This window comes from Mizuhopecten yessoensis, unplaced genomic scaffold (genome assembly GCF_002113885.1).
Source record: "Mizuhopecten yessoensis strain PY_sf001 unplaced genomic scaffold, ASM211388v2 scaffold10771, whole genome shotgun sequence".
Taxonomy (NCBI): Eukaryota; Metazoa; Mollusca; class Bivalvia; order Pectinida; family Pectinidae; genus Mizuhopecten; species Mizuhopecten yessoensis.
This window is the reverse complement of record NW_018408713.1, coordinates 1,867,174-1,887,756: the sequence shown is the minus strand read 5'-3', so window position 1 is coordinate 1,887,756 and position 20,583 is coordinate 1,867,174. Positions and strand designations below refer to the sequence as shown.

General features: G+C 35.2%; 1 protein-coding gene across 1 annotated transcript in view; it reads right to left on the bottom strand.

The window, feature by feature from the left end:
* The window catches only part of LOC110462356 (alpha-1,6-mannosyl-glycoprotein 2-beta-N-acetylglucosaminyltransferase-like), a 53,667-nt gene extending 40,621 nt beyond the window's left edge, over nucleotides 1-13,046 (bottom strand). Inside the window, exon 1 of the mRNA XM_021516290.1 lies at nucleotides 12,870-13,046. The gene's annotated coding sequence lies outside the window, so the exon portion shown is untranslated. The remainder of the gene's footprint in view (nucleotides 1-12,869) is intronic.
* Between the last annotated feature and the right edge of the window lie 7,537 nt (nucleotides 13,047-20,583).

The following is a 20,583-nucleotide window of genomic DNA, read 5'->3' as shown; positions in this document are numbered from 1 at the left end:
GTTACGTATACGTAACTGCCAGTCATTCATGCTGACACAAGGCTGACTTTGACAGGATGCTGTTCAGGAAGCGGATGTGAATGGAAAAAGATTATGGTTTCCTACATATCTGTCATACTCATAATATTCAATATGTATATGCATATATATACATGGCAATTTTCCAGGGCAGGAACCAGATACTTTTAACATTTAGTGGATTCAATCTGGCAGAATAATTAATCAGTCATGCTAACTCACTAAGATGTTTAGTTTTACAACACCAGCTGTCAACATAATGAGCTTCTCTGTTGAACTCCAACTCTGTACGTAATAATTAAGAAAAATAAATAAATAAAAACACTCAGCGTTAAAAATGGATGCATGTACTCGGTTTTAATTCAAAACTTTTCCAACGGGTTATACATGTATCTTTATGTGGGGTTGTAACTATTTATACATGATAAAAAATGTTAAAATCATCATCAGGGAAGGTGTACATTGGCACACCCAGTGTTATATGATCTCACATAAGTGCTTGTAAACATGCTGAATGCTACCTTTTAAATAAATTCCTCTGTTGCAATTTTCTGTAGGTATTTTCCCAATGTGTAGTCAGAGAACAAGTTCTGTATGTATTTTGAAATACAAATTTATGCCTTGAATTTCATGTTTAATAATGTGAAATTTTAAGGGAAACAAATTGTTACTTATTCAAATTTACATAATTAAACTTGCAAATTCATATTCTGATTTACATATTGTAGCAGGTATATATACTCATTTTACTCATCTGCCAAACTTTTTCAAGTGACACAAAATGCTACCTTTTTATGCCAATTTATCACCTACAAATATACCGTATATATATATATACTGAAAGGATAAAGAAACGTAGAGTAGCATTTAAGGAGATTTAATGTTATGTATTTGAATGTTATAGATAATATTTTTATATATTAATATAAGTATAAGCCATCATTAGATTTTGACTGATAATTCATGAGTAATTGAAGCTACCCCCCCCCCCCCCCCCCCAACCATATCGCAAAGTGAAATTGACTGACTCGTCAGTATCTCATATGCCCCCTCGTGCAATTCTGTCACAGTCACAGTCACAGCCCTCATTCTCTTGTGTATGTATTTCATCAGTGCATTTATCATTCTCATGGGATGTTGTTCCACTCTTAAGCTTCGGAGTTCCTACAAGGCAGTCCTTAGTTGGTCGAGGGAAGCGGAGGCATTCTGTAAAGTTCATCCCACAGATGTTCGATTGGGGACAAATCTGGACAGTACGGTGGCTAGTCGAGTGGCTTAACGTTAAAGTTTGCGAGAAAGTCTTGACAAACTCTGGGTACATGGGTCTGGGCATTATCATGCTTGAAAATTAGGTGATGCTGTTGCACAAATGGAATTGCAACCGGGTGGAGGATCTCATCCCTATATCTTACGGCGGTTAAATTCCCAGCTGCCACAATCAACGCTGACTACATGTATATACCCGGCGAGACATCCCACCCAATACCATAATGGAGCCAGCCCCGAACCTATCCCTTTAAAGGATGGAAGCATTGGTGCAGCGTTCCCCACAATGTCGGTATACACAACCTTGACTGTCCGGACTAAAAAAAATTAACACAGGACTCATCTGTGAAAAATACCCATCTCCAATGCCTCATTGGAAATCGTCTGGGAGCAACTACTGCCATATAAGCCACAAGCGTGTGTGACGTGCACATGTAAGTGAAAGGCAGGCAAATGTAAGGACGCCAAGCTAGCAGACCATCCTCGCACAACAGGTTCCGTGCAGTTTTGGGGTGAATGTGGTAATGATGATTGCCCACTTTATTAATAGTGGTTTCAGTGGTAGTAACATCGCAATTATGCAGGCAGGCAAGACAATTAGTCCTATCTTGACGGAGCGTTGTAACACACGGACTTCCCAAGCGAAGTCAGTCGACAGCACTTCCAGTGTCTCTCAAATGGTGGACAAGACGTTCTATGATGGAAACATTCACACAAAACTGCATAGCAACCTGTTGACATTGCCTTTGACCTTGCATTAGCAAAGCAATAGCCTGACAGCTCTGAACTTCCATCAGATGTACCATGATTGCAAGAGATTCAAATTGACAGGAAAAATACGGAAAGCAATCTGTATACATTTGGTTTGGTTTGGTTAAATTTTGTTTAATTAAGCATTGAACTGTTTTTGTATGGTATTTATGATCTATTTGAATGACACAGCTTTGCAAGCAAACAACTTAATGCGTGCTAGCGCATTATGATTTGTTTGCTTGCAAAGCTGTGTCATTCAAATAGATCATAAATACCATACAAAAAACAGTTCAATACTTATATTTACGTTTTCTCTGCCTCTTATGTTCTTTTTTAACTTATAATTTATATTTAAAATTAAAAATGCCCGCCTTATCGATAGTCCACACAATTTCGTTCAATAGTTTGAACAGCGTATTGTTGCGTGCTGATTGGCAAACAAAGTAGTACTTTGAAATTTTAACAAACACTTCAATTTTATTCCACAAATTAGTATCAATACAATTGCGTATGATATGTCTATAGGGTGATTTAAGTTTATCAATAGAACTCTTAGCTGAAAGATTTTTCCCCGAAATTTCACGCATGGACAAATACAGTGAACTCCATAAATCCGACCTTGCCCTCCACGAGGGAGTTATTTTTGGAAGTTTATTCAAACTTTTCTCTTTGCTCATTTTGTGAAGAATCCAGCCGTGAATTTATTTGTTGATTGTATGGGAACCTGACAACAGTCGGTAGATTCTATAACAGCGTCGTTATTTGACATGTCGTCAGAAACTGATGAACTGTGGATGCGAGACGCGTGAAACTGATAGCGTTTGAAGTGAGTGATCTTGCGACAGTGCACAGGTTCATTACACATGTCTGAAATGTTTATGTGTGCTGTGACTCATATCAGTAGGTCTGTAACATATGTGGCAGTAGGTCTATAGAATATGTGTATTTCAGACATTTGTAACAACCCCTGTTGATTAATGCAGTGTACCAGACGATGTTTCTGATAAATTGCATGAGCGTTAAAATTGTTTCCATTGTCGGCATTGGTGATTTCAACCGATGTGCATTTTGTATGATATTGCAGACCTTGGTCTTGTTTTCGTTGTAATAAAAGTGTTTTTTATTTTGTTTTTTATTTTGCACATAAATTTACAATGACATTGTCAAATCTCACAATGCCAATGCGATATTTTAGCAGCAGTCATGTTTATTTATATTGGATATTGTAGTTCCGGTCAGTGTTGTATTAATACGCTAAGAATTGTGTGTCGTGATGCATGGTAATTAAAGTCCAATCAATGACTCAGCTTTCAAAGAGGCTATATAGTGACAATGCCATGCAAATGTAAATATTGCCCTATTAACAGCTAATTAGGTTATTTAAGGGCGTGTCTCCATGTGTGTAGTGTATACGTGCTTGCGTGTGTGTATGCAGGAGACCGGGTATGTTGGTGTGCTTGCCTCCATATGATAGCGCAAATTTGATGCCAAATTTATAGTGCTATCAGACTGAAATGCCATGCCGAAGGCATCTAGCACAGCATTCCGCCCGGTCACATTATACTGACAATGGGTGAAACAGTTGTTGCCATTCACCTAACACTTTCACTATGTGGCACTGTACATTACACGGTTGGGTAACTTTAAACCCCAGTTTGGGTGCATAGTCACCCAGATACTCGTCTGAACGTTTTTCATAAATTTAGGCCAAACAGTTAACTAATTGTTCCAGATTTTGTTACCCTGTCAGTATATAGATATATACGATGAATATTTGGTGATCTACAACTTCAAGGCTTCTTTCATGATCAATAAGTTGGGAATGGAGACAGTACAAAGTATCATACACACAAAATAGATTATTTAGGAAAGATTGTTTATTTTTTGTTTTAAATGTTGATGTTGCAATTCATCTGAAAACAATATGAAAATATACAAAACAAGAAAATGCAGCCAAGCTGCTGGACACCAAATCCTTTTTTATGAAAATGACTAACTGACAGTCCAACAACCACGAGGGAACGGATCCTGCATACTTTATTTATTTATTTAATTATAATTATTTTTCATATTGTTAATGGCATTAAGTTTGCATTTAGCCCTATTGTTACTCAATATGTGTCTCGCTGCACGCAAATGTACATTTTTAAACGCATTTTAAATGTCAACGATTATGTAATAATGCCATCTTCGGATATTTCTATTGACAATGTACCGCTGGATAAAATATCAACCGTCTTCCGGATTGAAGCGTCAATCGTAGCCGCCCATCCCCTTCCCTCTTGATTAACAGTTACTACTTCTAAAGACTGTTACAAAGATACATTTTGCCACAACGCTGTTTTAATGTTGTTATCACATTTTCGTCTTATCCAAGTGAAATGAATAATTTGTATTGAATGGGAAAAACCATGAAATTTTCTATTTCTCACACTTTTTCACGTCACGCCACGCAAAATATTTCTATATCAGAAATTAACAGAAAACTGCGGGAATGTGTAGCATATTTTTTGACGCCAAGTTGTTATGACGTCACACAATACAGAGCACCATTTTTAATGGGTTTTTACTTCAATTTTGCCGTTTGTTGCTATTATCTGGTAAGATTTCCTGACAAAAATGATATTAATTGTGTAGTTATGTAAAAACAATAATGTATGCTGCATAGGTGAAACACACAACCACTTATTCTGTCGTCGCTTCATCTAAACTTGAAACTGAAAATCTCCGCAGAGAATAGAATATACCGTTAAGATTGGACGACAAGTGACTAAGATTGACGTCTTCACATGTAAAGATAAAATATTGAGTATATCTTCACTGCATTATCATATGTTTTTATCAAAGGGAGAATTCATGATATTTCATTAGTAAACTGTAATAATTACAGATATTGTAGGGTTTTAGCTATCATATTTTTGAAGACAGTATGCGGTCTTAATTTCCCAGAAGGCTTTCACGTATGGAGAAGCACCAGAAGTGGACAAAGTGTTTACACCGTTACAGATCAAACCCCGCTTAGGGGTTTGGAAAAAATTAAAGGAAAAAAGTGCAGCCAGTATTAAGGGCCAACTTTCAGCACCAATATTGGCCTTAAAAAGCCCTGAACTTCCTCTTGCTAAATGTAAAAACATTACCTTGTTATAACAGTGATATTCATGTATAAAGACACTTGAAACATACCTCCTTTCCAGGAGAACTCCAATCACATTCGACAAACTCTGCTTCGATAAAAAGGTTTTATACTTAGCTTCTGTACAATCGCATATAATCAACTCGTGAGCAAAAAAGATTCTGCGTATGTGAAATCGTAAATACAGACACGACATAGCCTGTGGACTACATTGTGTGTGCAATTTATATACACCACCAAAACAAATGATAAAATCTTTGAAATTTTAATGTACTTATTTCCTGGTAATACGTAGGAGTTTTATCATTATTGCATTACTCATAGATACACTACTTTGATAAAATAAAAACAAAATGGCTACCAGCATTTGTAAGTTAATGTAGTTTTGGCGTGTGATTCAGCCATGCGATTCATTTGGGATTGACAGGTGGGAATACAAGTGCATGTGTACATAAATATAAAGCTATCATCATGTGAGTGACTTTATAAAGTGTTTCAAAATGAAGACTTAAAACTTAAAACAAAATTGTATCTCAACTACCAACAAACAGAACAATAGGGCCCTTATATATATACATTGTATCTCTCACCTGGAAACTTGATCATGAGCAGGAGTTGATAGAAATGTGGGTCAAGGTCATATAGTTGAACCAAATTGATACTGTAGTCTTTCATGTTTGCATTCACCTCGGTAGTTACATATATATATATATATATATGTAAACACTAACCAAATACATACCAAGACTCTATGCCACATAGTTCATAAGAAGCTGTCTCAATATTTGATATAATATATATGTATTCTTCAAAATATCACTTCAAGATGTTTGCATAAAATAATGATGCAAAATGATTATTTTGTCTGGGATTGAGTGTGATGGATATTATTTATTTTCATTTTTTTTATATTACAATCATATAGAAAAAAATCGGCAATGAAGAATAGATTGTATTGGTGTTTTTTTTAGATTTTCATAAAGCTTCTGATCTTGCATTCTGTAGATCAAGGTTAAGCTTTTGAAGAAAGTTGACAAAGTTTGAAGCTCTAAGGAAAATGTAGTCTGTTATCAGTTCACTTTGAATCTCATTTTATCTAGTGTCTCTATGGGAAATGTTCAATTCTTTGTGAGAATAATGTGCCTCAATACTTAGATGCAATGGAAATTTTGTCTGTTTCCAGCTCTTTCGCTGATTTTGAAAGTTTCATTTATGAGAATATAGTGTGTTCAATTTTGATGAGTTACATTTTGTAACTTTATTAATCCTTTAATGTAAACGAATGCTTTGTTTTGGTAATTTTCAGAAAATGCTTGCAGATTCTTTGAGTGATTACTACATAATAATTATGTAAAATGAAAGTAAACAGGAAATACAGAGAAAATCAAGACACCCTGGTGCTTGTTTCCAGCAATGGCGAACCTGCTTCAGGGAGATTGAAATTGGTTAAACATGATCTGTTCACATACTTAATCTTCCTAATGTTATCAGTTCCAATCCATTTTGCTATATTCCACATATAGGTGGTGCTAGCCTACTCCGGATATAGGCAGGGATTCTCCACCGTGAGTTCAAACACAGCTGTATTGATTGTTTCACTTTAAGCGTTCGTGACAGGTCAAAGGCAGCCGTAATAGGTACAAGTTTGAGGCCAACAGATATACACAGAAGGATATAAAAGTTAAACAGATATGTATATATCCAAAATATAATAATTAGCTATTTAAACATAGCTGAGCTGTTATGAAGGGCAGCTAGTGTTAATATTTACCAAGGTTACAAATAGCTAAACAAAGTCCTGTACCGGTTGAGTGATCATGTACAAATAAGACATGAGACAAACACTATCTCCTTGTAGCTCTTTCTCATAAATTTAAGACAAATTGCCTTCTTTTTATATAATATTATACATTTATGCTGGAAATATGAAAAAAATGTGACTAAAACATTCAAAACTATATTATTGGAATATAATTATCTTGTTTAGAATTTATACAGCTCAGGGGCACATACACAACTTGAGATTTTTCAGTCAAGCCAGCTGTTAATCTATCAAAAGTCTATATTTAGTGACGACCTGATGGGCTGATCTTTGATTATTAACAATGGAATTGTGACTGTCTAAAAGATTCTGCAGATTCTGCATGGTGTCAAATTAAAGTTGCCTTACATAAGTTAACTTTGAGTATAGGGAATATCCCTTTATATAAGCGCATGAAGTACCATGCATAGCAACCATTAGGTCACAGGTTCAAATCCCAATGAATGCATGCATATAAAAAAAAATCATTCCTTCCGATCATAACTGGACCTTAATTGACTTGGTGATTGGTTGTACCATCTCAGAATCGATCATTGGTATATTTAATTCATTTCATATGCAAATTTTAGTTTTAAATATAAACCGTTGGACACTTACAATTAGTGCATTGGAATTGATCAACTACATTAAAACAATGTACATCATTAATTCCAATTAATAATTGGTTGCATTTTTTAATAAAAAAATATGCCAAAATTTATCAATTAACCAGATGTGCTTGCCTAGGCCTTTATATATGTAAAATGTAGCTAACCCTGAAAATGATACAGTACCGAAAATAATACCAGTCATGCTGTAGGGGGAAACCCTAAAGGCAGCTATATGTATAGTGTCTCAGGACCTGATCCTGATCAATCATTGCCAAAACAAGTCTCATAATTCTGTGGACTAAAACTATATGAAATTGTAAGAAAATATTTAAAAATTAGTAGAGAATATTATACATTTTATAGTACATACAAACCACGGTTGTGCGAGATCCAATGTCAGTACTTTAAAATACTATACTTGCTATAATGCTTGTTTAAGCCTACAAGTTGGCCATTGTCAGTCATATCCCATCAGCAATCCTCAGGAATAACAGTCCATTTCTAGAGCCAAAACATGGACATGATACGTGTACAATAAACCTCAATTCAAGCTTCCCATTCGGATACATGCCACCTGATGCTGTGGTGATCATTTCTTGGATTGATTCAATTGATCTACTATAGCGTGAACTCCCCCGGACATGTAAAACAGTCTGGCGAGCTATTGTGTATAAAGACTCCAATAGTATTCTACGTACAAACAGCATGTGATAATTATTGATTATCTTCTCTGTAATGTTGCCACAATTAATGATATATAACCCATTAACAGGTAACTAAATGTAACGTTTGGAAACAATCTCACATCGATCATAACCAAATTAGATACACTGACTACTTAATTATATATAACTTACAATCATATACCTGTGTATGTAAATAAAATGTAGTAAGTGTGTGTTTTTTAAAGAATGTCACCTACAATAAACAATAACCCGCAGACAGTGTATCCCTTTTATCTGAGCCCTAATTACATTGTGCAGTATATATACATGTACAAATGCCCTGCTTATAATATTCTGCCTGTGGCTTATCAATTGCAATTCAATTAGGATGAATAAACAACGACAGTACCTTGAGGCAGAACAATATACGCCCGTCAAATGCCATATATAGTGTTATATACTTTCTTACATTGAAAAAAGATCTGCATCATTTTAAGAGTGGTTAGCTGACATGCTATAAATAAAATACTGAAATGAACAAAGGGCAATAACTTTTGCAAAAATCGTCAAATCAAAATTCTTTTAAGGGAGACACAACTTCATATCATGATTATAATGTAAACCAAGTTTCAAAGAGTTCAGTCGAAAAATGTAGGAGGAGATTGCCGGACAAAAATCAAATACTGAAATAAACAAAGGGCAATAGCTTTTGGAAAAATTGTTGAATCAAAGTTCATTTTAAAGGGAGACAACTTCATATCATGATTATAATGTATACCAAGTTTCAAAGAGATCGGTCAAAAAATGTAGGAGGAGTTTGTCGGGCAAACCAAAGTTTACGCCGGACGGATGGACGGACAACCCCATACCATAAATTAATACTTCCGTCAAACTTGAAGGGCATATAAAAACCTGTTAACCAACTGGTACAACGTTTAAGTCTCGTCCCTAGACTGTGTTAGGGTTTTTTATTTACTATCTCCAGCTCCACAGGATCCTGATTATGGAACTGAGGTCAACGATAAACAAAAATTTATGCGGTTCAAATGACCAGCAGATTAAAAAGTTGAAACCTTGAATTGGTTAAGATCTTATTTAATTGCACAGATTTCATTTAAAATTCCAGCCCACAGGCAGATTTTGTTTTCATAGCAAATATTGAAAATTTCGCTAGACATAAAATGTTTATAATTAGCTCGATTCAATGTCAAGATATTTTTTAAGGCACTGCCTACATGTAGCTAGGGCAACTAGACCAAAATCTATGTACATGAGTTGAATTTCTACTTTCCCCACATTTTCCCCTAGTTATGTAGTATGCATATATACCAAGAATAGACCTGCCAGTTCCAAATTACTGCATGTTATCATAAATCTATCAGAGGCTTAACACAGAAACTTGGAATGGACAAATGAATAATTAACTCAGTCACCCCTGAAGACACATTTGAATTCTTCCAATTGAAAGGTACGATTAGTCCATTATAAAATTTCAGGGGTTAAATTGTGAGTTAAAGTCATCAAAATGGCAAAGGCAAATCGGTTCAAGTCAATAAATGTATCGTTCATTAAAGTCAGAGTTCAATATAAACTAGATTCAATTTGAAGTGACGGCTTCACAGATACCCCCTCCCAACATATAATAATTATCAACATTGTTTGGAGTGGACCGAAGCACATTCATGAAACAGTGGCCCATATATGGTCAATACGTTATATGCTGCAGAAACCTGAATTACACTTCATAAAGTACTTGAGGTCAAGGTCAAATTGAGGTCACAGCAGCTGCAATATGCTCCAGAGACACATAGACAAACCAATGACATCGTTGAAACTTATAGCAAATTAATATAAAGATCATGGTAGTCATGCTTGTATTTTACATGAAATGTCCAAATGATGCATTCATTCATTTTTATACTTTTGAAATTAATTGTGGTGTAATAGTGTCGATGGACCTGAAGTCTAAAATGAAATGTGTATTTTAAATTTAAAGTCAAGTATGTATATACATATGACTATCTATATATAGCTAGTATAGAACACAGGTTGACATCGTATACATTTATTCTAAAAACTAATACATCTGTAATAGTTAATTATAACAGGTGCCATTTTCTGATGAAGCTATATAAATTATATGAATGCATGGATATATACAGGCCTTTCTTAAATATGGCTGGTTATATTTATATGGGCCAGTTCCCATCTTGAATTTCAGCATTATTTTCCCCTATTTCAGTTTTATTTCCCCCTGTTTCAGTTAAACATCCCCAAACTTGTAACTGAAATACAAATGTACTACCACATGAATAATTGTCTTGGTTCTATTTTTTTTATTTTTTTCCGTCAGTTCGACAACCGAGTGAGTATCACATTGTAAGATTGAAGTCATTCTTCCAATCGGATATTTATAACTTTAATAGAATATATTAAGACAAATATTCACAGCCCTTGCAGGGCAAACCTGGTTAAGGCGAAACCCTGGATGAAGTACATTTCGGGTGAAACACCCTATTATAAGAGTAAATAATACATGTGTGTGAAAAGACCTGGGTTCTTTCCAATCTATTGGGAAGTAGTGTAGTGCAAGTTTGTCATTGTCACCTCTATATATATAGCTCTACTACCTACACCTAACCAGAGACGCATCCCAGTTCCCTATATATATATATCTGTATCTGTATAAATACATGGACTCCTTCTGATAAAAGATAGCTGTCCACGGGATGTGCGCTCAGTCAAGGCACAAAGTTCTTTTGAAAGTGGTCAACTTATCAGCCGAAACAAGACCCGGGTCTAAACTGTTCCAATCCTTGACTGTCCTTGGAAAAAAACTATTTTTAAAAAGGTCCGAATTTGCAGGTATGATTTGGTAAGTTTTGGTATGCTTTTGGCAAGTTCTTTGTGAATTTGGAGTTAAATAATCGTCCGGAGGTATTGCCACCAAGCCTGAAATAATTTTGTAAAACAACACTAGCCGATGTTCCCTGCGTCTTTCTGCTAGTGGTTTGAGTCCTAAATTTGCTAACATTTTAGTTACACTTGATTTCCGTCCATAGTTGTTGTATATAAATCTGGCTGCATGTCGTTGAACCGATTCAATGGTATCTGTCTCTTTCTGGTTCGCTGGATCCCAGACTGTGTCACTGTATTCTAAAACCGAACAAATTAGTGCGATGTAAGCTGTTTTCTTTAGGGATTCAGGGCTGTGTTTAAGGTTGCAGCGAAGAAATCCGAGGGTGGAATTAGCTTTTCTGGCAGTTTTGTTGATATGGGTGCTGAATTTCAAATCTTCACTAAAAGTAAGGCCTAAATAGGGACTGTCCGAAACTTGCTGTAGAATTTGGTTGTTTAACGAGTAAAAGTGTTCATGTTGTTGTTTAGACCGACTCACTCTCATTACATGCGTTTTTTAACATTAAAACGCATTCCCCATGTTGATGCCCACAGCTGCAATGCATCCAGATAACGTTGTAGTTCGATTTGGTCCTGCTGGTTCCGGATCCGTCTGTAAAGCAGACAAACATCTGCAAACAGACGGATTGTTGAATGCACGACTGATGTTATATGTCGTTGATAAAACAGAGGAACATCATCGGCCCGAGGACCGTTCCTTGTGGAACACCGGATATGACTTTGGCCTCAGATGACTGTTCCCCTTCCACTACTACTCGTTGTTTCCTACCTTCTAGAAATGAATGGAGCCAGTTGTGTAGTTTTCCAGTGATTCCGAAATGTTCTAATTTGTGAAGTAATTTCCTATGAGGTACAGTGTCAAAAGCCTTACTAAAGTCTAAAATAATGATGTCCGTCTGAATTTTGTCGTCAAAGTTATATGTACTGGTTTCAAAAATTAAAAAAAAATAAAATAAAAACTTAAACTTAAACATAACCTCCTCATATATAGGAGAAATGTTATCGCTGGGACTTCCCATAAGACGTCGTTCTGTGGACCACGACAATCATATTCCAGGGATTTGTCCGGCTGTAATAATCTTGTACCTGCTGACAGGACGAGGACTTTTGAATTTACAAAAGGTAATGGCTACTTACCCCCTTGCGTCAACTAAAACACAGACCTAAGTCAGTGAAAAGACGAAATAAAACACCTAACCAACCAACCATCTTCCCTAACAGACAGTAAAACAAAACATCTATTTTTTTATATTATCGTTCCAGTTGCATGACCTCGCCATCGGGTTACATGTGTAAATGTTACGAATCAGTGTTACATCAAGAAGGGGGTCTGTTGTAATTTCACACATGGATGACTTCACACAGACAGAGCAAACCGGACATAAAATGAAAATCGGAAATCATCCTAGGACGACAAATTGGCCTATACTAATCTGCAAATGATCATGTGAATGTCTCTTGATTATGTGTCTAATGAACGCACTGTAGTACTTTTTTAACCGAACGGAAATAATACAACATTCTTTTATTCATAAAATGTATTCTTTTACTGATACGAGCGTTAAACGATACATCTGTCATCGTCACAACTTCTTGTGATTTGTTGTTCCTCGCGACGATTCGCCCCGGTCATTCATGTGGCAAACAATAACTCGTCAGTTTTTCAGGGAATACTCAGAAAATATGTATGAAAATTGACCTACCTGCGTGAGTTATAGTGGTGTTATCTCATCCCCATTTTGATAACATTAACATGTTCACACATTTGCCTTCACAAAAAAACACGTCGACTCGACAAGATATCCAAGAACTGGCGTCAAGCTGGACTGGACCGCAGTAACTTGACTGAACCACAATATTTCCACTTCCGGTTATCTTATCGTTCATTCTTGCCTGGTGTTTATATTGTTTCAACCTTTTTTTCATTACTAGTCTACCCATTTGGAATTCATATAACATTTTAAATTACACTCGTTATCCCTCCAAATATCCATATCGTCCCCAAAGCTGATTCCCCTCAAAACTGTATCGTCCGATATACGGTATAGGGGAGGTAGCTCTTGTAGTTTATTGCGATACCATGGTTAACAGCTATGCTGGGCGGTGGATATGATGTCTGCTATGGTTTCTTTGATCTCCTCAAGACTCAATTGTCATTCTCTTTATACCTCCAATAGGAAGATTACATAAACAGAATAGTTACATTAAAGAACCAATCAACTTATATAATTGGAATAGTAGAACACATAAGTACTATCGTTATTATGATGTGAAGTTAACGTTAACGCTACAGAAATATTTTATAAGAGATTAAAAGTTCAAAAGTTAAAGTTAGTTTCCAATACAGGAGCCGATAGAGCTCCTCTACACTGGACTCAAAAAATAAACAATTTTTATTTTTAAAGTTAGAGTTCATTGTTTATTACATTTGCCCTATACTTATAATAAAGTTCTTGACATCTATTCTGTTCTTAGTGTTTGTTCCAGGTTTTGACTAAATAGTTTCTCCTCAGGGATGTTGTTGACTAATATAGGAATATTTTGTTCGAGTTTCCTCTTGTACTATTTTTGACTGATTCCTCACTCCTAAGCTTAACAAAAGTACGTGTCTCTTTATCGTAAATTCTGTTTAAAATTTTGTACATTTCAATCATGTCCACTTGAAGTCCTTAACGTCTTTCTGGATATTCTAAGCCCTAAAGTGCGAACATCGTAGTTGATCCCAATAGGAATATACCAGGAAGCTGCGATCGTGCTTTCGATATTCCGTTGTCTCTTTCTTGTGTAGATAATATTTAAAGTGCTACAAACATGTAAAAATTAAACTGATTTTGTTTTTACAATTTTAATGATGAGATGAGTTCCTATTGAGGAGGCAAACGATGAGGTGTATGCGGGTGTCCAAATACACATGCGGTACATGATTCGTTGATCTAGTGACTGTATATAATTATGATACTTTTTATTATTCAATTGATCTCTAAAAAATATGATGAACCCCTACATACAACACAAAGCAATAGATTAAAATAGAGGTAAATTAACGTAAGTGCACCCCACCCGGCCTTTCTTTACAAATATGGAGACATAGGATTGGAATTGACAACAACCGGTACAATAATTTATACTCAAAATGAGCAGCAAACCTGTGTATTTTTACCCCGCAGTTGTAAAAACTTGAATATCTTTTTTTATTGAGTTTATGCAATCCAGAGAATTAAGCACATGATAAAGTTGCAGAGGGAGAACCTGTCCGATTAATGTTACTCTTTGACAGTACTTGCGCATTTTATTTTTCCCGTTATTTAGCCCAAAGACATTGTTGTTTAATGGAAAATTGGAAGACACCAATCTACATAATAACTTTAGGTACCCCTTGCCCACCTGCTAACATCCCTTTGACATTTTCCTACGCGATGGGCAGAGGCAGCTATCGTGCCTTTATATAAATAGGTGATAAAAATGACCTCAATAATTATCGGGGTTACCGGTATAAGTCTATTAAGCTGTCTTAGGAAACTTTTTACTGGTACAGTGAACAATCGATTGCTATCATGGGCTAACACAAATGAAATTATTTCTGATGCACAATTTGGATTTAGATCTGGTTATGGAACTACAGACGCAATTTTTGCTTTACATTCTTACATTAATAAGACATTCTCACAAAATAAAAGACTATATTGCTGCTTCGTCGACTACAAGAAAGCTTTCGATACTGTTAATCGATCTAATTTATGGCTCAAACTGTCAGAATGTGGTATTAGAGGTAATTTGTTATCAATTATTTTTTCATTGTATAAATGTGCAAAATCGTGTGTCAAATTAGATGAATTTTATTCTGAACTTTTCACTAATGAGATTGGATTAATTCAAGGTGAATGTTTATCACCGAAAATGTTTTCAATATATGTGAACGATTGTGAGATGGAGTTTATACAAGAAGGTAACATGCCATACGAGTTCAAAACTTGAAGCCTTTTTCTACTTATGTATGCCTATGACATGGCGCTGATATCAGAATCAGTGGAGGGACTTCAAAAGTCACTTGACACATAATTATTGTTCTCTGAAAATGGAAGCTAACTGTTTGGAAGCTAACTGTTAATATTCAGAAGACTAAAATTGTTGTTTTTTGAAAGGCTGGGAAGGCTCGAGATCAAATATAGAAGTTGTTGACGAATTTAATTATCTAGGATTATTATTCAACTATAACGGAAAATTTACTAAGACGCAGCATAAGCTGTCTGAGCAAGGTCGAAAAGCAATGTTTGCACTAAACTCAAAGACACGGAAGTTTGATTTTAATGTACGAACTATGCTATCATTATTCAGAACTTATGTGAGCCCAATTCTCAATTATGCAAACGAGATCTGGGGATTTTATTGTGCCAGTGATATTGAAAAAGTACAAATGCATTTTTTAAAGGAAATGTTAGGGATGAAGGAAGTAAAGCTAATAACATGATTTATGAGGAATTAGGAGTATATCCTCTGACAGGGATGTGTAGTCCACGACATGGATGTGTAGTGGAGATGTGTAGTCCACTACACATCCCTGCCTCTGATTACAATAAGAAAGTTGAGAGTGTTCAAATTTTGGTTGAAATTAGTACTTAGTCAGAATTGTATTTTGACTGAAATATATAATGATCTTATGGAAAGGTTAAATGTTAGTGATAAATATAACTGGTTGAGAGATATTAAAAATGAACTGTATACTATTGGACTGGGTTATATCTGGGACACCCAGGTGACAATAAATGTAAAACAGGCTTTGCATATTATAACACAAAGACTTTTTGATTGTTGTGTACAATAAATAAGGAGTCATATAGTTGAATCGACCAAATGTAGTATGTATAGACACCTAATATGTGCACAAAGTTTTGATATGAAAATTTATCTCAGGAAACCTATCCAATTCAAGTACAGACAAGTCATTACGAAACTCAGAATGTCCAGTCACCAGTTAGAAATTGAGCAAGGTAGATGTATAAATGTACCAAGGAACTTAAGAATCATTAAATTATGCAATTTAGATATTGAGGACGAATACCACTTTGTGCTTAAATGTCCATCTTTTCAGATACAGTACTTAGACATATTCACATGAAAAAATAGTAGTGGTCAAAACCCAGCATGTTTAAATTCATCAGTCTTATGAACTCTAGCAATACATCTGAATTATGCATATGGAAAGTTTCTGCACAAATCATTTCTGTTGAGAGAATCTGAATCTAAATGTATGAACCAACAACAATACGTTTTCCTTCAATACATTATTTTTTACTAGTTTTTCTTTAACTAGTATATCATTTAAGATGTATACATTCATTCAAATACATGTCACTTATTTTATAACTAGTATATCATTCATTCAAATTACATGCCACTTATTTGTTTACACATGCAAACTGCCGCCCTGGTAAGCATGTATTGTATATGTATGGATTGTAGTAATATACTGTACCTAAAAGTTGTAAACTTTTGGAAAATAAAAATGAGCAATGATGTCATACCTGGACACAGGTACAGTATATATATAGGTGTGTCTAGGACCTCCTGCTGTCAGTGTCCAGTGCGGACACATGTATGTTTAGTGTTATTTACCTGTACACAAATTTCACACATAAGTAGGCTAAGGGAGTGGATCGAGATGATAATTTGTGTTTCAATTGTGTATTATATCACGGAATTAGCTATCTTAGTCCGTGATCACAAGTACGTTTATATATTGAGAAAAAAATATTTTGAATATCATAATTATATTTTGGTCGCGTCTAAATACCCAATACTACCCCATACGACCCAGATATGTACCCAATACTACTTTAATACTGTGAATTATCATATTTAGAGATATTTATTTTACTTCTATCTGCCATATTTTGTCGGAAAATATGCGATTTCGTGCAGAAAACATCACCGAAATGCCGTGACTGTGACCCAATACTACCCCATACGACCCAGTTATGTATCCAATACTACTTTCATACTGTGAAATATCAACTTTGTAGAAGTTATTTACTTCTATCTGCCATATTTTATCGGAAAATATGCAATTTGGTGCAGAAAACAGTCAGTTCGACCACGGACTTAGATTCGACACGGTGACATATCACCTAAGAAATAATTTATTTTCTATCTGTCGTACTTCGTCAGAGAATATGCGATTTATGCAAAATATTTGACCAATATGCTAGGTAATTTTCTTTCAATCTGCCGTATTTTGTAAACAAAAATATGCCACTTGGTGCATAATACCTGACCTACCCAATAGTCTTCCATCCAGTATTAAGTCCCAATAATAAAGATATTAAACATTTATATAACGCCCTATATAATTTGTAAAATTACTCTAAAGCATTACAACATAAGGGTAATAGTATTAGTTATAATTGCTAAACGAAAAAGGCTTAAAGGTGATAAAACCAATACTACCAGCACAGGCAGGGATCACTTTCCTGTTTCTTTTCCCGAGGCGTCTCCATGTCCATGATTAATCATATATTTGTTTAGTCCCCAGATATATTGTGCTTGTACTGCTACACAAATTGAAGATTAGTATCATCACGAACTTGGTATAATCCCGTGGTATCATTTTATTCCTGAATGTAACATATACACCACCACGGAATTAGATTAGTCCGTGATAACACTTTAGTAAAAAATGTAGTAAGAAATATAACTTGACTAATTATTTTGTCTTTAAGCTAATTCAATTACTTAGAGTAGAAAATATTACCTTTGAAGTAATGAATTAAGAAGAAATATCTAAAACAACTGTTTCAAGTAATTCAACAGAATCTCTTTCTCTACATTTACTACAATGCCATGCTATAATATTTTTTTTGACTAATGGGACATAAGGCCAAAAAGTAATAAAAATTGAATTGAATAAATATTTTTCTATTAAAAAGAAATAAAATATAAAACCAGTAATGTAACAAAAATATATAATAAGAAAATACTATTTGTAGTATATAAAATAGATAAAATACGCCAAATAACGAATACAATGATATATTAAATCAAAGTTGAAACGCACTTTTATCATAAATTCTTTATGATATACGTTTCAAGACTATGAACACGGACTTTGATAATCTAATTCCGTGCTAAGTCCCGGGTTACAGAATTTAAGCCTTCATTACCCGAAAGTTGAAATTCAAATCGGGTTGTTCTTATTGATAATAACACAGGGACGTATAATTGCATATACGTCTCTGATGTAGTGTTTACGTAACTGTTGCTTTTATCACGGATTTTCAGAATCTAATCCGGTACTTAATCTTCTCCTTGAAATGTTTGTAAAACAAAAACAAAAAAACCCATCGATTTTCGTTCTCTAATTTTTCTCCACACATATTAATACATTATCTAAGGGTCTAAAGTTTTGCCGAATCTCAGATTACTACGATAATGAAGAGCTTCGGACGGATATATATTTAAAATTTTGTAGAAGACTAATTTGTCTATGCGATAAGTTTTGTAATGGAAGATGGTGAAAGCGGGCCGTTGGAAACAACGATTTTAGTAAACAATATCTCGGGGAAGAAACACCTAGAAGTTTAGACAGATATCAGAAAGACGTCATTAAAACCCATTAGAAAATGATAACAATAAACATGTTAAAAAGTAATCTGTTCTACAGACGGAAATACCATTGGATCACATATCTGTTTTGGACCATTAGAAAACTAAAATTCTAAAATTTTCAAAGAAGTGAATAATGACAGTTCAGTAGTAGCAGAAAAGAATAGAGATTTTGTTGAGAATGTATATATATATGTAAAGGTAATGGGTCGCAGTATTGAGAGGCGACTAATGAGACATTCCTTAGCAAATTGGAGATTTTTCACATTTACCGGGCCAGATTTCCAAAAATGCACATGCTCCACGTTTTTGATATCTCTCGTTGACTCATTTTATATGACAGTGCATCTTGCGCAAGAATAGGTCCTCTACATCAGCGTTCCTTGTCCGCGATATGCTCTCAGCTTAATTGCTGCCTTCGGCTGTCTTTAGCCGAGGGACTATTGGTTTTATATAATAGCTATATTTTCAATTATAGTATATCATTTCTATGTTCTTGTAATATGATGTATATGTACATGTAACTGTTCTGTTTCACTGTGTCTTAAAAAAGGAGCGGATCGCTCCGAAAATTTGACAACCAAAACTTGTCCACACTGTTGGAATTACTTCTTTGCCCCATATATGTAAAGGTAATTATACAGTTCTAGGTCGTATTTTAGGACTGGGTCATATTTTATAGTATTGGGTAATACTTTTATCTTACAGACAGAATTAGGTAGTATTGGGTTATGTAACGTGCAGTTGTAATTATTCTGCATCGAATCGCAAGCATTCCGCGAAAAAACGGCTGTCAGAAAGTAAATTACTACTGTTCACGTGATATACGTGATATATCGCAGTATCCAAGTATTATTGGGTGCATAACTGGGTCGTTTTGAATAGTATTGGGTCGGTGTCAGAGACGGTATATTTTCACTTTTTAGACCATTTATAACATTATTCGCCTCCGGTCGTATCTGTTTCTTGCAAGGAGTCGTTTCTAGCCTCGGTATGCTGGTTAATTATTCTGAATAGTAAATTACTCTGTTTTAGGTGATGTTACTGTATAAAGGGGAATAACTCGAGAGAACACATTTTACTGATACGTTGTCGGTCGAATCGAAATGCCGGACTGTTTTCTGCACCAAATTGCATATTTTCCGATAAAATATGGCAGATAGAAGTAAATAACTCCACCATAGGTGATATTTCACAGTATTAAAGTAGTATTGGGTACATAACTGGGTCGTATGGGGTAGTATCACTATGGAGTCGTATGGGGTAGTATGGGGTAGGGTACGTAGTATTGGGTAGTATTGGGTAGGGTACGTAGTATTGGGTAGTATGGGGTAGGGTAGTATGGGGTCATAGTCACGGCATTCGGTGATGTTTTCTGCACCAAATCGCATATTTTCCGACAAAATATGGCAGATAGAAGTAAAAGAACTTCTTTAAGTATGATAATTCACAGTGTTAAAAGTAGTATTGGGTAGTATGAGGTAGTATTGGGTAGTATAGGGTAGTGTGGGGTAGTATTGGGTAGTATGGGGTAGTATTGGGTAGGGTACGTGGTATTGGGTAGTATGGGGTAGTGTGGGGTAGTATTGGGAAGTATAGGGTAGTGTGGGGTAGGATTGGGTAGTATAGGGTAGTGTGGGGTAGTATTGGATAGTATAGGGTAGTGTGGGGTAGCATTGGGTAGTATGGGGGATTATTGGGTAGTATGGGGTAGCATTGGGTAGTATGGGGGATTATTGGGTAGGATGGGGTAGTATTGGGTAGTATGGGGTAGTGTGGGGTAGTATTGGGGAGGATGGGGTAGTATTGGGAAGTATA